Source organism: Nycticebus coucang, chromosome 10 (genome assembly GCF_027406575.1).
Source record: "Nycticebus coucang isolate mNycCou1 chromosome 10, mNycCou1.pri, whole genome shotgun sequence".
Classification (NCBI taxonomy): domain Eukaryota; kingdom Metazoa; phylum Chordata; class Mammalia; order Primates; family Lorisidae; genus Nycticebus; species Nycticebus coucang.
In genome coordinates this window covers 128,763,810-128,777,716 of record NC_069789.1, presented here as the reverse complement: position 1 = coordinate 128,777,716, position 13,907 = coordinate 128,763,810, and the positions used below count along the sequence as shown (strand labels likewise).

Genomic DNA, 13,907 nt, shown 5'->3' with positions numbered 1-13,907 from the left:
GGGGTGCCTGGAACCCCCAGTGACATTGCTGATGCAGGGGCTCTCCCAGAGACAGGGTGCTGCCAGGAAACTTCAGGAAACAAAGTGACCCTCGAGCTCCTCAGAAACCCTACGGGTGACAGAGAAGGAGAGAAGGAAACAGATCATGGGAAATGGAGGGAAAGGAGCTGGAAGGAACATTCCTCCAGTAAGGTGGACAAGGGACTCCCTGGCCGGAGATGGCGCTAAGCTTTTTCCCAGGTGAGGAAGTTTTAGGAATTATAGAATCAGGCCTGGAAAGAGCCTCAGGTGTCTGGGCTCTAATCCCTCACCGTCAAGTGGAAAGGATGAGGCCAGTGAAGCCGATGCCATGGCCGGCAGCCCACACAGGGTCCCAGCAGTGGCCGCTGGGGGAGACACACACGTTCCCAGGAAGAGTCTTCCCCTGAGACAGTGCTCTAATCTGTCACTGGACTGTCTGCATGTTGAACTGATTTCAGGTCACCTTGCAGTCACGGTATTTCAGAGGCCATTACAGGGTCAGATGCCTGATGTGGAGGCCAGGCCATCTCCTAGGGTGGCTGGTCCAGGAGTGGCGCAGGGCAGGCTGGCCACAGGACTCCATTTCTCCAACTGCTTTCACGGCCCTCCCTTTACCTGTGCAGGGCAGTCTGCTGTCCTTCTGCAAACAGGCACCGGATCTGAAGAGGCGGAGGCATGCTGGCACCAGCCTGGGAGCCGGGGAGAGCAGAAAGAGCTCTCCTGGGCTGTCCCATTATTTTCTTCTTCCTCCCCGGGGCCAGGGGGAGGAGGGTAACAGGGAGACAGAATGCAGGATTGAGGCTTCAGACTCTGTCTTGCCCTTCTTCAGACACCATGAGAGGTAGTCCCAGCTTTCCTGCTGTGTGTGCCACTGTCAGTCCAAAGGGGGCTGGGATCTTCCTTCCTAGGAATGGGTGGGGTGGAGGTGGGGTCGCATAGCCAAGCCTCCTCCTCCCCCTCATCTCTGTTGCAGCAAATAGGGTGGCTCTGAGTTTCTCTTTAGCCCTCCCGGGGCCTGGGCCAACATGCTCACGGGGCCATCCAACAGAAATATCTTTTTACCTTCGTTGGGATGCAAAGAGACAAGTTTGCCACTAATCTTCTGGTGGAGACACACATATCAAAAACTGCAAGTTTGCACACGAGCTTCATGCCGGGGATTTGCAGGCTGCCTGCTCCTCCCTTGCTGCAGAGGCTCAGCCTGACTTTCAAAAAAGGGCACGCAGCCCTTGGCAGATCTCGGAGGAAAACTCATTGTACGTTGGTGGTGCCAGGGGCCTCAGGCCCCTCTGGAAATTTCCCTGAGGGCTTCTCAACACAAGAAGGAGGTCTGAGTGGAAAATGGAAAGGTGGAGAATGTCAAAGGAAGGCATTCCTAGGGACGCCTTCCCGAATATGAGATGCAAATAAGTGCTAATAAGTAGAGTTGGAAAAGCTAATGGAAAAACCAGCTTTCCCAGGAGGCTCGCTGGACACAAACGCACAGAGCAGCTGAGATGGCCTGGCTGGCCCTACTCAGTGGCGCCACAGTAAAGCCTGTGCATAGACTCATTCTGCAGAAGTACTCACCATCCAGGGCCTCTTCCCTGCTTTGAGGCTGGGCTCTGGAGGGGGCCACCTGTGGTATGTGTGTGTGAGTGAGACAGTGAACACGAGTGCATTTGCCTTCCAGAGTGTGTATGGCACTGAAGAGATTCCTTTTTTTTTTTTTCTGGATTAATAGGAGGGTACACACAATTAGGTTACAATGTTTGCCTCTGTTAGGTAAAGTCCCTGTTGTAGTTGTGTCCTGCACCCAGGCATACATTGTGCCCATTAGGTGGGAGCACACCCATCCCCCTCCCTTCTCTGCTCTCCCCCTTTTTCTCCTCCCCCTCCCACCAACTTGAATTGAATTGAGTTTTCCTCTTGTGTGGGTGTGTATTGGTTCATCTACTGGCTTCATATTATTATTGAGTACATGGGATACCTGCTTTTCCATTCTTGTGATACTTTACTGAGAAGAATGGGTTTCAACTCCATCTAGGTTAATACAAAAGATGTAAAATCCCCATCTTTTTAATGGCTGAATAGTATTCCATGGTGTATGTACACCATAGTTTATTAATCCATTCATGGGTTTGAAGAGGTTCTCTTGACCACTGGGCCTTTCTGGTCAAAGTTGTGTGCCCTGCCTCAGGTCCAACTGCAGACGGGGAGGACTTTGGCAGCCAGGCCCTTGAGTGGTGAGAGGGGCTGGAAGTGGCAGAGTCCCTGCACAGCCCTGGGCTGGGACAGTCTGAGCTCAGAGAGCTAGACAGGGAACCCCAGAGCCTCACTTATTCCGCTCTGGGATTAGCATACCTGGGCCATCTTCTAGGTATGTGGACTTGGGCAACTTGGTGGTGGTCTTGTACCTCACTTGTCCTCATCTGTAAAATGGGAATAATAATGCCTACTGAATTAAAGGGAGATTTCTATAGTGTTGGTGTATTTCAGTTTATCTTCTCACCTGTCCTGGTCTATAAGGGTGGCTGTAAACTTTATGGCTACCCTGTATTTGGGTGCTCTGGGCTTACCTGGGGCATTAAGGAGGCCTTAGGGCCCTAGTGCTGGGGGCCGGGCAGTCTGCAGGAGTGGCTCTGCTCCTTGCCAGGGCTGCCCCCACGTCTGGTCAGTCAAGGGTCACAGGTCCATCCCACCCCCCAGTTCTATCACGCACTCTGGGTCAGCTAGTTGTATTCAAGCTACCTAATCAGCAGATACAATTAGAGAGAAGGTGAGCGTCCTTTACTCTAGTTTACTAAAGGCATCTCTGCAGTCTTTTGAAAATACTCCAAGACGGAGAGGTGACTGGTTTACACAGTTTCATACAGGCCTGCAAGGGAGAAAACAGGCTCCCCCTGGCCCCCAGCCCCATCCCCGCCTCCTGCAGGTGGGGGTTGCATCTTCCCAGAAGAATGAGAATCAGAACGCAGAGTCTGTGTTCGTGTCCCTGCTCTGCCCAAGCGTTGCCAGCTAGGGACTGGTCACATTGCCCCTCTGTTGTTCTGGGTGTTCATGGGAAGGGGACACTTGGCCTAGGCCTCACGCAGGTGTCCTGACAGGGATGAAGCCCTTAAGGGAGAGCCTGGGCCACGGAGCATTTTCAACAGGATCCAGAGTTCCAGGAATTCAGGGATTGGTGCAGATCCCTGGGACTGAGGCCGCCCCGAGGCCTTATCCAAATTCCAGGCGAGGCTGTAGCCCTGGGACTTCCCAGAATCTTATTCCGGATCACTTCTCTGTCTTTTGTGGACCCCGTTTCTCCGCAGAGTCGTATCCTGGGCGCGCGCGCCTGCTCAACTGCGGTAAACGGGGGCCCCGGGTAATGCCGGGTGCGACCCACCCAGGCAGTGGCAGCAGCAGCACTCTGGCCACTGTCTGGAGCCAAGCGTCAGGCAGGAGTCCAGCTCTCAGGGACCCCAGAGACTGGCGTAGCTCTCGCAACTACTGTCCCACCCCCGCAGCCGCCGGACCGCACCCAGCATCGACTCCTTCGGAGCGCGAGGCCAGCGGGGCCGAGAAGCCGCAGACCGTGCCTGGCCCCCGGAAGGGCCAAGCGGATCGCAGGAGTGATCCCCTCCCAGCCCGGCCACTGCTGTCGCCGCCACCACCGCGGGGCGGGGCACGGGCCGGGGGCGGGGCGCCGGGCGGGCGCGGCGCTATTTCCAGCCTTGCCGGAGGCTTCGCTAGCACTTCGCTGGGAGCCTTCCCGGCGCGCGAGCCGGATCCGGTAACGCTGCGGAGAGGGGAGAGGACAGGCGGCGGCCACGCCGGCGGCAGGAGGTGGGGGATCGACCGGGCCCGGGATCGAGGAGGAACGCGCCACCGCACCCTCTCTCGTGCGCCGCGGCCACGGGCCCCAAGCAGGTCGCCTGTGGACCGCGCCGGGTTCCGCTCGGAGCGGGAGGCGGCACCGGGCCCGAGCTGGGGCGGAGGTTTCTAGCTGCCGCCTGGGCGCCCGGAGCTGAGGGCTCGCCGTAGAGGACCGCGCTCCGACCGGAGGTTCCCGCGGCCTCGAGAGCGCCGGCAGTGCCAGGTAAGTGGCTGCGTCTTGCCCCACCCCTGTTCCCGCCCTGCGCCGCCGCCTGGCCTGCAGGGACGCCCCAAGAGGTCCCGGGCAGGCCCTGGTCTGTACTGCGCGCGGATCCCGAGACCCGACGCGGATAGGAGTCCGAAGCCTCGGGCGGAGGTGGGGCGCGCGGGGCTCGGGTCTGGCGGCACTTTGGGGACCGGCCCTAGTAACTGGAACTTTAATTAGACTTTCGCTCCTAGGATCTCACTCGCTGCAGCGCGTCTGTGAACTGCCGCCTCTCGGGCTCGCTCGGTCCCTGCGGAGCCCTCACACCCCCTCCTGGCCCTGGGTGCTGGGCGCGGGGAGGCAGCGTCGGAGTGCCCAGGGCGCCGGGGCTTTCCCGCGCGCTCGGAGCCCGGACTCGGAGCGGGTGGTAGCTGGCAGGGACTAGGTGGGCGGAGAAAGTTAGCGGTGGCCTTGGCATCCTACCGAGCAGCGGAAGGTGCCCCCGCGCGCCATCGCGCACATCCCCACCCCGCGACTCTCTGGGGCACGAGCCTGTTTTGTGCTGGAGGCGAGTGTGTGTGCGTCAGCGATCGTGTGAAGGTGTGTGCGTGCGTGTGTGTATCTGGGAGTCCAAGCCTGGGGCGGCTCTGGCGGGCGGTGAAAGGATCCACTTTGCCGCGGGACTGAACCGAGCCCCCCAGCTGCTGGCAGCTGCTTCTGCACGCCAGCTCTGGCCCCCCGGGAGGACGGCTGGCCCAGGCAAGGGTGCGTTGGCGGGATTGGGAGAGCCAGTGCTGACGCTTGGGTCAGAGGTGACCCCTCTTCTTTGTCCAGCGCGGGACTCCCGAGGCCCTAACTTTCCCCGTACATCTTGCCACCAGCTCCAGCGACCCCGACCCAGAGTTGGGGCGGCCACGGCGCTCTCAGACTGTGGGAGCTCGCCGCTGGGCTTTCTCTTCTGAAGAGTCCGGGCCGATGCTGGGGCTCTCTCTCCCGTAGCCGTCTCCAGTATCCAGTGGACCCTGCTCACCCTGGAGGGGGGCCCGGCGGGACCCTGAGCAGTGATTGGCTCTGTTGGGGGAACATGGTCCCGGGGCCCTTTTCGTCCTCTGGAGGATCTGGCTGGCGGCAGAGCACGTGGGAGAGGCTGCAGAGTGCAGTGGCCACAGCGGCTCTGGAGTGGATGGCAGGGGCTGGGGACAGAAAGGTAAGAGTCAGATTGGTGTCTTTCTCATCCCCAGCGTGCTCACTACCAAGTCCACTTTTGGGGAGGTAACTTCTCAATTTTGAGTTCACCTTGATCCTTGCCTGCGGGTGGGGAAGGAAGACAGGAGCCTCTGCAGCTGGAGTGGCAGAGCCTTCTTTAAAATTTCCCAACTGTCACAGGCTCTCCTGACCACCTGCTGTCCCTGTCCCCAAGGCGAGGCAGATAGGCCCAGTAGGAGAGCCTCTTCATGAAGACATCCCTGCACATAAGGCAGGGCAGGGTCTGGGGACCCCTTGGGGGGTGTGTGTGGAAGTGCATTTGGGAGCTTTCAGCACTCCCCTGTGTGTGACCCCCCAAGAGAGATAGACCCCAAAGGAACTGAGCCTCAATGGGGCAATAAATAACCCAGTAGCATTTGGACACAGAAAACCTCAAAGTCTGACCCCACTCCCATTGCCAGTCGCCCTGGGGCCCACGAATGGCACAACTTATTTATTTATTCATCTGGAATCAGATTCCACAAGAGTGAATTACGTTCCCCAGGTATTGATTTTTTTAAAAGACCCCAAATTAAAAAGTCAAGGCTTTCTTCAAGTAAGGTCAAGGATTAATTATTTATAGAGAAACATCATCCTCATGGGGGCTCATTGCTCAATTGCCTGAGTGGGCAAAATGAACATCTTCTGATCTTCCTTGGCGCTGGCTGGGAGACTCCAGCAGGCTGGTGTGACCTCCTGGGCTTGGTGAAGCATTCCCGGACTGTGACCCGCAGAGGGTGCTTTGTAACTCAGCCTGCTGTTCCAGCCTGCTTTTTCATCTTATAGCCAGAATATCACTTGGGAAATTTCATGCACATTTGCTGTATTTCCATAATGAACATTTACTGATTACAGAATATCAAGGGAATTTCATTTTTTAAACATTTATTCAAATCTCTGTTTATGTAAGCTAATAAGTCTGGGAAAGTTCAGTAACTACTTTTTTTGCTGTATGGTTGTTGGGAAAGTGTGCCTGGCGGGCTCATCTCAGAATTTGCCTTCAATTCACTTAAAAGAAAGAGAGTGAGATTTCCCTAAATTGGAGATGTTGTGGTGCAGACTGCTTTCCTGCTCTGAGCTCTGAGTTGATGCCTGAGGTGGCGGATAGGCTTTTTGTGGTTTTGCTGATGGAGGACAGGATGGGCTCTCTGAGCTCTGATCATTGGTTGTTGTTGTATGTGGTTGGAGGGCCCATGCTGGGTGCTGCAGTGCTGTGGGAGGTGGGTGGGAGGTGTGGCCTGAGCTGACTTCCCCATCTCTTGCTGGGAGAATCTCACCATGGAGAAATGAGGGGCAGGAAACAGGACAGAAGATTATGGCAGCTCCTCAATGAACAATGGTGGCACTTAGAGTCAGTCAAAACCTGGTGAAGCAAGTGGCCAGCCTTCCACCTGATCAGAAGGTAGTGAGTTATAAACATGAGATTTATATAATGCTGGCTCAAGGAGATCCGGGTGGCCTTGCCATGGGACAGCAAAAAAATAAATAAATAAATAAAATAAATAAAAACATTAAAAATCAAGGATGATGTCTGGATTTATATATGGCATCAGTGTCCTGGGGTCTCAGGAACTTTGCTGGAGCTGGGGCAGCCAGCATGGTGACAGTATAATGATAGCAGGCTGCTTGGTGCTTGCTGTCTTTGGAGTTACAGCCAGGACTCATTTGACTCCAGAGCAGCTGTGTCCCTCCCGCCCCAGAAAAGGCTGCCCACAGGCAGAGGAAACCCCTGGGCTCAGACACCCCGGAGACAGAGCTGTACTGGCTCAGGTGGTAGAGGACGTGGGAAGTGCCATCTCATTTTTCATCAGTGGAAGGACGTGTGACCCTGTGGTCAGTAAATCACCGTTGGCAGAAGACGAGATTTACAAATTGGTTGTGGAAGAAAGTTGTGACTTTTATCTTGTACAGAACTACCTGTCATTTGTGATCTGCTGGGCTTGTGGCTGGGTGATTAGAGATTCAGAAATACAGCCCGGGCCACCAAAAGCCTGGGGAAGCCTCCATCCAGGTGGGCTGACACCAAGAAGCAGCCCTGGTCCGTGTCCAAAGACACCTTTCAGGAAGTCGGAGAGTATTGGCATACAAGCCTGGGGCTGGAACGGCAGACACAGCTGTCTTCTCAGGCTGGTGGCTGGAGTCTCCCATTCTCACTTCCCACCCGGGAGACTGTGAATTTCTGGGAAATCAGTGCTTCCAGGAGCTGACGACAGAGGGCAAGGTGCCCTCTCCCTGCCAAGCCATTTTCAGAGCTGGCTCTGATGAGTGACATTTATTTGAACTAAATAGGAATTGCTTACTTTGAAACCTGGAGCCAAACGACTCTTTGTCCCACACTCACGGTGCCAGGCCCACGGTCTCTCTCCTTCCACCCTCTGTAAATGTTTACTGAGCACGTGGTAGGTGTCTGTTGCCATGCCGGCCCCAGGGACACAAGATAGGCAAAATTAAGGGTGGTTCTGGCCCATGTGGGGTTTGTAGTTGGCAGGACAGACACTCCCCATCATTCATTCCTCCCTCCCTCATTCATTCTCTGCCAGACAAAGACATTAATTAAAATAATAGCAAATGTGTGATTGCAGGCTGTGATAAAGATGCAGAAGGAACTGGGGTTATTGTGAGACCTCTAGCTTAGGCTGAGGGGTTGAGGGGACTTTCTGAGGAGGCTGCCCTTCAGCTAAGGTGTGAAACAGGCGTTGTGGGGGTGGGATGAAAGGATAGAGAACACCCAGGCAGGCATGAGTGTGCACAGGTCCCCTGCACAGGGAGTATGTGAAAGGGACGTGGCGCCTGTCCAGGAGCTGCAGGAAGGGCTATGCAGCCAACGTGGTGAAAATGGGATGAGATGTGGCTCAGGACCTGGCTATGCAGGGCCTTTGAGGCCAGGGCGGGATTTGGGACTTTATCCTATAATTGCTGCAGAGGAGGGAGGCCAGCCAGGAGGGAGCTGTGGTAATCCTAGAGAAAGATGATGGTGGTGCCTAAAGAAGAGTTCGGGGCGTGAGTCCCACAGGGCCTGGAGCTGGGTTAGGTGTGTGTGGGGCAGTGTGAGGCTGGTCTGGTCCGAGACTTATGGGATGCTGTTAGGAGCTGTTCATTTGCGGAGGCAGGGCTGCCCCTGGATCCTAAGCGCCTCACTCATTCATTCTCTGCCGGACAATTCATTCTCTGTCCACTGGTTGTTACATCCTCCCAGGACCAAAGGGTCAGGCTGCTGGTGACATGGCTCTGTCCCCGCACTGCTGCCCCATGCCCACCTCCTTCTAGCTGTTCTCCAAGCCCTGGGGTCTTCTGCTGCCTCTCTCTCCTGTGTGTCTACCCTTCAGCCCAGTGCCCTCTCCATGGTGAGAACTAAGCCACTCAAGGCCCAGACCTGGGGGCCTGCCACATCTTTAGCTTCTGGTCCCCGCTGGGCCAGACTCTCTCAGGGCTGGCCTTCCTTAGGAGGATGGAGCAAGGCTGCTGCCGGCTACTGGCCGTGTTGGGGGCTCGGCCCTCCCTGCATGCCGAATACTCCCTGCAGGCGAGATGCCCACCTTCCTCTGGAACTGATCGCCTGCTGGCCAGGAATAAATAGCCTGGGCTTGTGTTTCATCTACTTAATGTCCTGGTCCCCAGTAGGCCACCCATTGGATGTAACCTGGCAGCCAGCTGGTGCCTGCCCCAGAAAGAACCCCTCTTTTGCATCTTTTCCTTGCACTCAGCCCGCCCTCCTTTTCCTCCTTCCTGCCCCAGGCTTGGAGCTCCCAAACACCCCTCTGATGTTGGTGAGTTTCCTGTGGCTGCCTGAAGCTCAGCTCGGGCCCCAGCTCCCTGCAGACACCAGCCGGCTGGGTCCACCAGGCTCTGTCCTCTAGAGCTGCGGGTGGGGGGAGCAGGTCTGTGAGTTGTGCTCACGTTGATAGCCGCAGGCCCTGAGCCAAGTGGCTGCTGAGCTGCAGGCAACAGCCCAGGTCACTGTCACCTTGTTCTCATTGCATGGGCCTGAACCAGCTCCTCCCTGGCTGGGCCAGACCCAGGGACGGGAGGGATGAGAGCCAAGCAGGGGGTGCAGGAGCCACAGATCCTCTTTCTGGGTTCCTTGGCCCCTCGGGCACTGATAATCAGCACCCCGTGCTCTTTGCACCAGACTGGCCTTCCTGGGGTGGCTGGGTTGCTTCTCTCTTCTGCCTACAGTCTTCGCCCGCACGAGCCCCCGGAGCCCCCAGATGCTCATCAGTGGGAAGGTGACTCAGGCCAGCCCCTCTGCCAGCCGTCCCTAGCCCGGGCACAGATTGACTCACGCTTGGCAGACAAGTTGTCCCCACCTTCGGGGCTGCCTCTTTTGGGGGCTGACTCATCTCTCTGGACAAGACTCATCTGCCCAGACTTGTGAGCACTGGGACCCTCCCCCAGCCTTGGGGTGCGGGGGCTCTGCTTCCTGTGCCATGCGAGGCAGCGCCTGAGGGGAGCATCCAGGCACCTGCACATGCCGCCCTGTCCTTCCCTGTCCATCCAGGCACCTGCACATGCCGCCCTGTCCTTCCCTGTGGTGCCCACAGCGGGTTACAGGTCCGGTGTGCACACCGCTGTCTCCGGCTGTGTTGGCCACAAGGAGCTTAACATAGGGAAGGCACTCAGTGACTGCTTGCTGGGCAAGCTAAACTGTGCAGTCTGTCTATACTAGCGGAGCCAGTGAGAGATCCAGGTGGTCTGTCTACAATCTGGAGCAGTGAGTGATCCAGGCCGTCTGTCTATACTGGGGAGCCAGTGAGTGATCCAGGTGGTCTGTCTACACCGGTGGAGCAAGTGAGTGGTCCAGGTGGTCTGTCTACACTGGTGGAGTCAGTGAGGGGGTCCAGGTGGTCTGTCTACACTAGTGGAGCCAGTGAGTGATCCAAGTGGTCTGTTTACACTGGTGGAGTCAGTGAGTAGTCCAGTCTGTCTACAGTAGTGGAGTCAGTGAGTGGTCCAGGTGGTCTGTCTACACTGGTGGAGTCAGTGAGTGGACCAGGTGGTCTGTCTACACTGGTGGAGTCAGTGAGTGATCCAGGTGGTCTGTCTACAATGCTGGAGTCGGTGAGTGGTCCAGGTGGTCTGTTTACACTGGTGGAGTCAGTGAGTGGTCCAGGCAGGTCTGTCTACACTAGTGGAGCCAGTGAGTGATCCAGGCAGGTCTGTCTACACTAGTGGAGCCGGTGAGTGATCCAGGTGGTCTGTCTACACTAGTGGAGTCGGTGAGTGGTCCAGGTGGTCTGTCTACACTGGTGGAGTCGGTGAGTGGTCCAGGTGGTCTGTCTACACTGGTGGAGTCGGTGAGTGGTCCAGGTGGTCTGTCTACAATGGTGGAGTCCGTGAGTGGTCCAGGTGGTCTGTCTACAATGGTGGAGTCGGTGAGTGGTCCAGGCAGGTCTGTCTACACTAGTGGAGTCAGTGAGTGGTCCAGGTGGTCTGTTTACACTGGTGGAGTCAGTGAGTGGTCCAGGTGGTCTGCCTACACTAGTGGAGTCAGTGAGTGGTCCAGGTGGTCTGTTTATACTGGTGGAGCCAGTGAGTGATCCAGGCAGGTCTGTCTACACTAGTGGAGTCAGTGAGTGGTCCAGGTGGTCTGTCTACACTGGTGGAGCCAGTGCGTGATGCAGGTATCTACGTAGGCCAAGCCAGTGTGTGGTGTAGACAATCTGTCCAACCCTGGTCGAGTCCCTGGTTCATGATGCAGGCTACCTGTTACCACTGGTTGAGCTCAGCACCTGTCTATGAAGTCCGTCTACACTGGTGAAGCCAGTGCACATTATGCAAGCCATTCTGTCTAAACTGGTTGAGCCAGTGCTCAGATAAGCACTGTCTACACTGGTGGGGCTCAGCATGTGATTCAGGCAGTCTACCTCTAGGGGGTGGGTCAGTGGGCGATGCAGCCAGCCTGGCTTGCTGAGGCCAACGCCCCGGGTTCCCTCCGACACTTTCAGCTGTTTGTGTGTGGGTTTCTCTTCCAGGGTCACTCTTTCCTACCCCTTCCCCTCTGCACATCTCTGTCCAATTCGAATCCCACTTCAAGGAGCTTTCTCAATCTGTTTGAATCCCTTTGGCGGAGGCTGGCTCAGGGCTGGGAGTGATGTGATACTGTGATCTCACCTGGCCATCCCCTCCCCCATTGCTGCACTTAGGGCTAAGCAGGGGCCACCTGTTGTCAATGGCCACCACCACCTGCCCCCCATCCCTCCCGGTGGCCGCTCATGTGCTTTTTTCTCACAAGTCATTTAGCAAGGGCTGCTGCCTCTGCGGACACAGAGAATTGCATTTCTCCTGGTTGGGTCCATCTTCCTATTTCCTGCTTAGATTTGGGGCCTCGTGAGGTTTGGCCTCATCTGCAAATTTAATTTCATGACCATTCATCCCTGTGAAAGCACAATCTATGCCTATTATTTAACTCTTCTCGCTTCCCTCTGCCATGGATTAATGTGTCAATGCACAGCCATGGCAACCACCTGCACCCCTCCCCTGGCTCGGCAGCTGTCTCTGGGCTGTGACTGAGGCCAGCACCTGCAGTCAAGCTGCCTGGGTTCAATTCCCAACTTCACCATTTGGCCACTCTGTGGACTAGAGACTCAGTTTCCCCATCTATAAAATGGGGGTAAAAACAGAACCCACCTCTTAGGCCCATCGTGCCTCACTGTCGGCCAGCCCACAGTCTACACTGGCTGCTACTATCGTTATTAGTATCCTCTGTGTTTGGTCTCTCTGCTGAGGTATAGACCCTTTCCTACCTGGGTGCCAGGAGGCATGTTGGTCAAGGGCCTTTCTTGGTAGTCTGACAGAGGCTTAGGGGTCATGCGGCCCAACTGACCAATGCCCCTCATCTCCTGCTTTTTTTTGAGATAGTCTCACTCTGTCGCCCTGGGTAGAGAGCCATGGCATCACAGCTCACAGCAACCTCAAACTCCTGGGCCCAAAGGTCCTCTTGCCTCCACACCGCCCCGCATCCCAAGTAGCTGGGACTACAGGTGCCCACCACAATGCCAGGATAAGGTCCTGCTTTTTCTAAGCAGGTTTCTAAAGATGCCTTTTCTCTGTTCTGGACTCACTACAATATATCTATAAACCTTTTACCCCAAGCATGGCATGCATACAGAAAAGTAAACAGATCATAGGTGCGCAATGCCACGGATATCCACAAACTGAACATGCCAGTGTACCCAGCACCAGAGCAGGGATCAGAGTGTGACTGGCACCCCCAAAGCCCCCATTACCTCTTACAGACACTTCCCCCAGGGCTGCTAACTGCTCTCCTTATTTCTAAGGGCACGGGTTGGTTTTCCTGTTTAAACTTACTAGAAATGGAATCCTAATGCATTTATGCTGTGGTGTCTGAGTCAGGACCGTGTTTGTGATAGTCACTCACACTGTTGTGAGTCATTGTAATTTCTTCATTCCCATCACTCTACAGCAGTGATTTTCAACCCGTGTGTCGTGGCACATGTGAGAGGATCTCAGGTGAACCATGAAAAGTTTTAAAGACCACTAATTAAATTATTTTCAGAAAAAGTTCAAAGTACAGTAAGCCTATTCTTTTCTTTTTACTCCTTTTTGATCAACATAATTTGAGTGTGCTGCAGAAGTTTAACCATAGGTTCAAGTGTGCCGTGAGACAAAATAGATTGAAAAACACGGGTCCGAAGACTCCAGGCATCTCTGGCTAGTGGGATCTGCCTATAATCATCCCTTCAAGGATACAGGGAGTCAACAAGGGACTTCTGGACCCCAAGAGGAGGACAAAAACAGTGGAAAACTGGCAACTGGTTGCGTGTGTTCGATCGACCTAATCCTGCCGGCAGCCGTAAGTACAAGCAGCAGTGAGACTGCAAACCGGAAAGGCCTCACCTGTGAACTGTTTTGGTGTTTTTGGACTTGGCACTCAGTTGAACTGCCTTGGGCAGAGCTTGAGCAGGAGTGCAGAGAACTTTGGGCATTGTCTAGGGACACAGACTGAACCGCTGAGCCGGACGGAGCTAATAGTATTCGGCTGTGGGCCGCAGGGAGCCGTTGTGAGAGAACTGCCCTGGCAAGTTCTGCCCTCAGGGTCGCAGAGCAAGGATCGGGTGGGAGCTAGTAACCTAGTGACTGAGCAGCCTAAAGGTGGGGACTGAGCTGCCTTACAGCCTTAACCCTCAGGGGCAGAGTGAGACCAGTTTTGGCACACTGGAGCCTCGGGCTGTTGCCCTGGGTAGAGTTCTGTGGCATCACAGCTCACAGCAACCTCAAACTCCTGGGCTTGGCACCGCCCGGACCTCCATAAGAGCTGCACTGCAACCCCCGACCTGCAACCTGCACCCGCTGGGCCTCCGCATGCCCTGATAAGGAACTGCAGGAGCTGCGCAACCCTGTGTCCTCCCTCCTGTATCCTCCCTGCCTCCACACTGGTGTGCTCGTCTGGCCAGGGACTCTGGTAGCCGCATGCCCTCCAGAGGCCTCCCTGCCTCTGCGCAGAGCCCTTCTCCTGGCCAGAGACTGCTGGAGCCTTGGGCTCTCTGAGTCACTGGGTGCCAGGCAATCCCAGATCTGTGCGCACCACCTCCCACCCTGTTGCTGGATCCGGGTGGGTCACACTCCAGAGCTGCTTCCA

At 55.8% G+C, this 13,907-nt stretch overlaps 1 protein-coding gene across 1 annotated transcript in view; it reads left to right on the top strand.

The window, feature by feature from the left end:
- The first annotated feature begins 3,761 nt into the window (after nt 1-3,761).
- Nucleotides 3,762-13,907, top strand: part of CHST8 (carbohydrate sulfotransferase 8) — a 131,587-nt gene continuing 121,441 nt past the window's right edge. The window contains exon 1 of the mRNA XM_053608128.1: nt 3,762-4,081. The gene's annotated coding sequence lies outside the window, so the exon portion shown is untranslated. The remainder of the gene's footprint in view (nt 4,082-13,907) is intronic.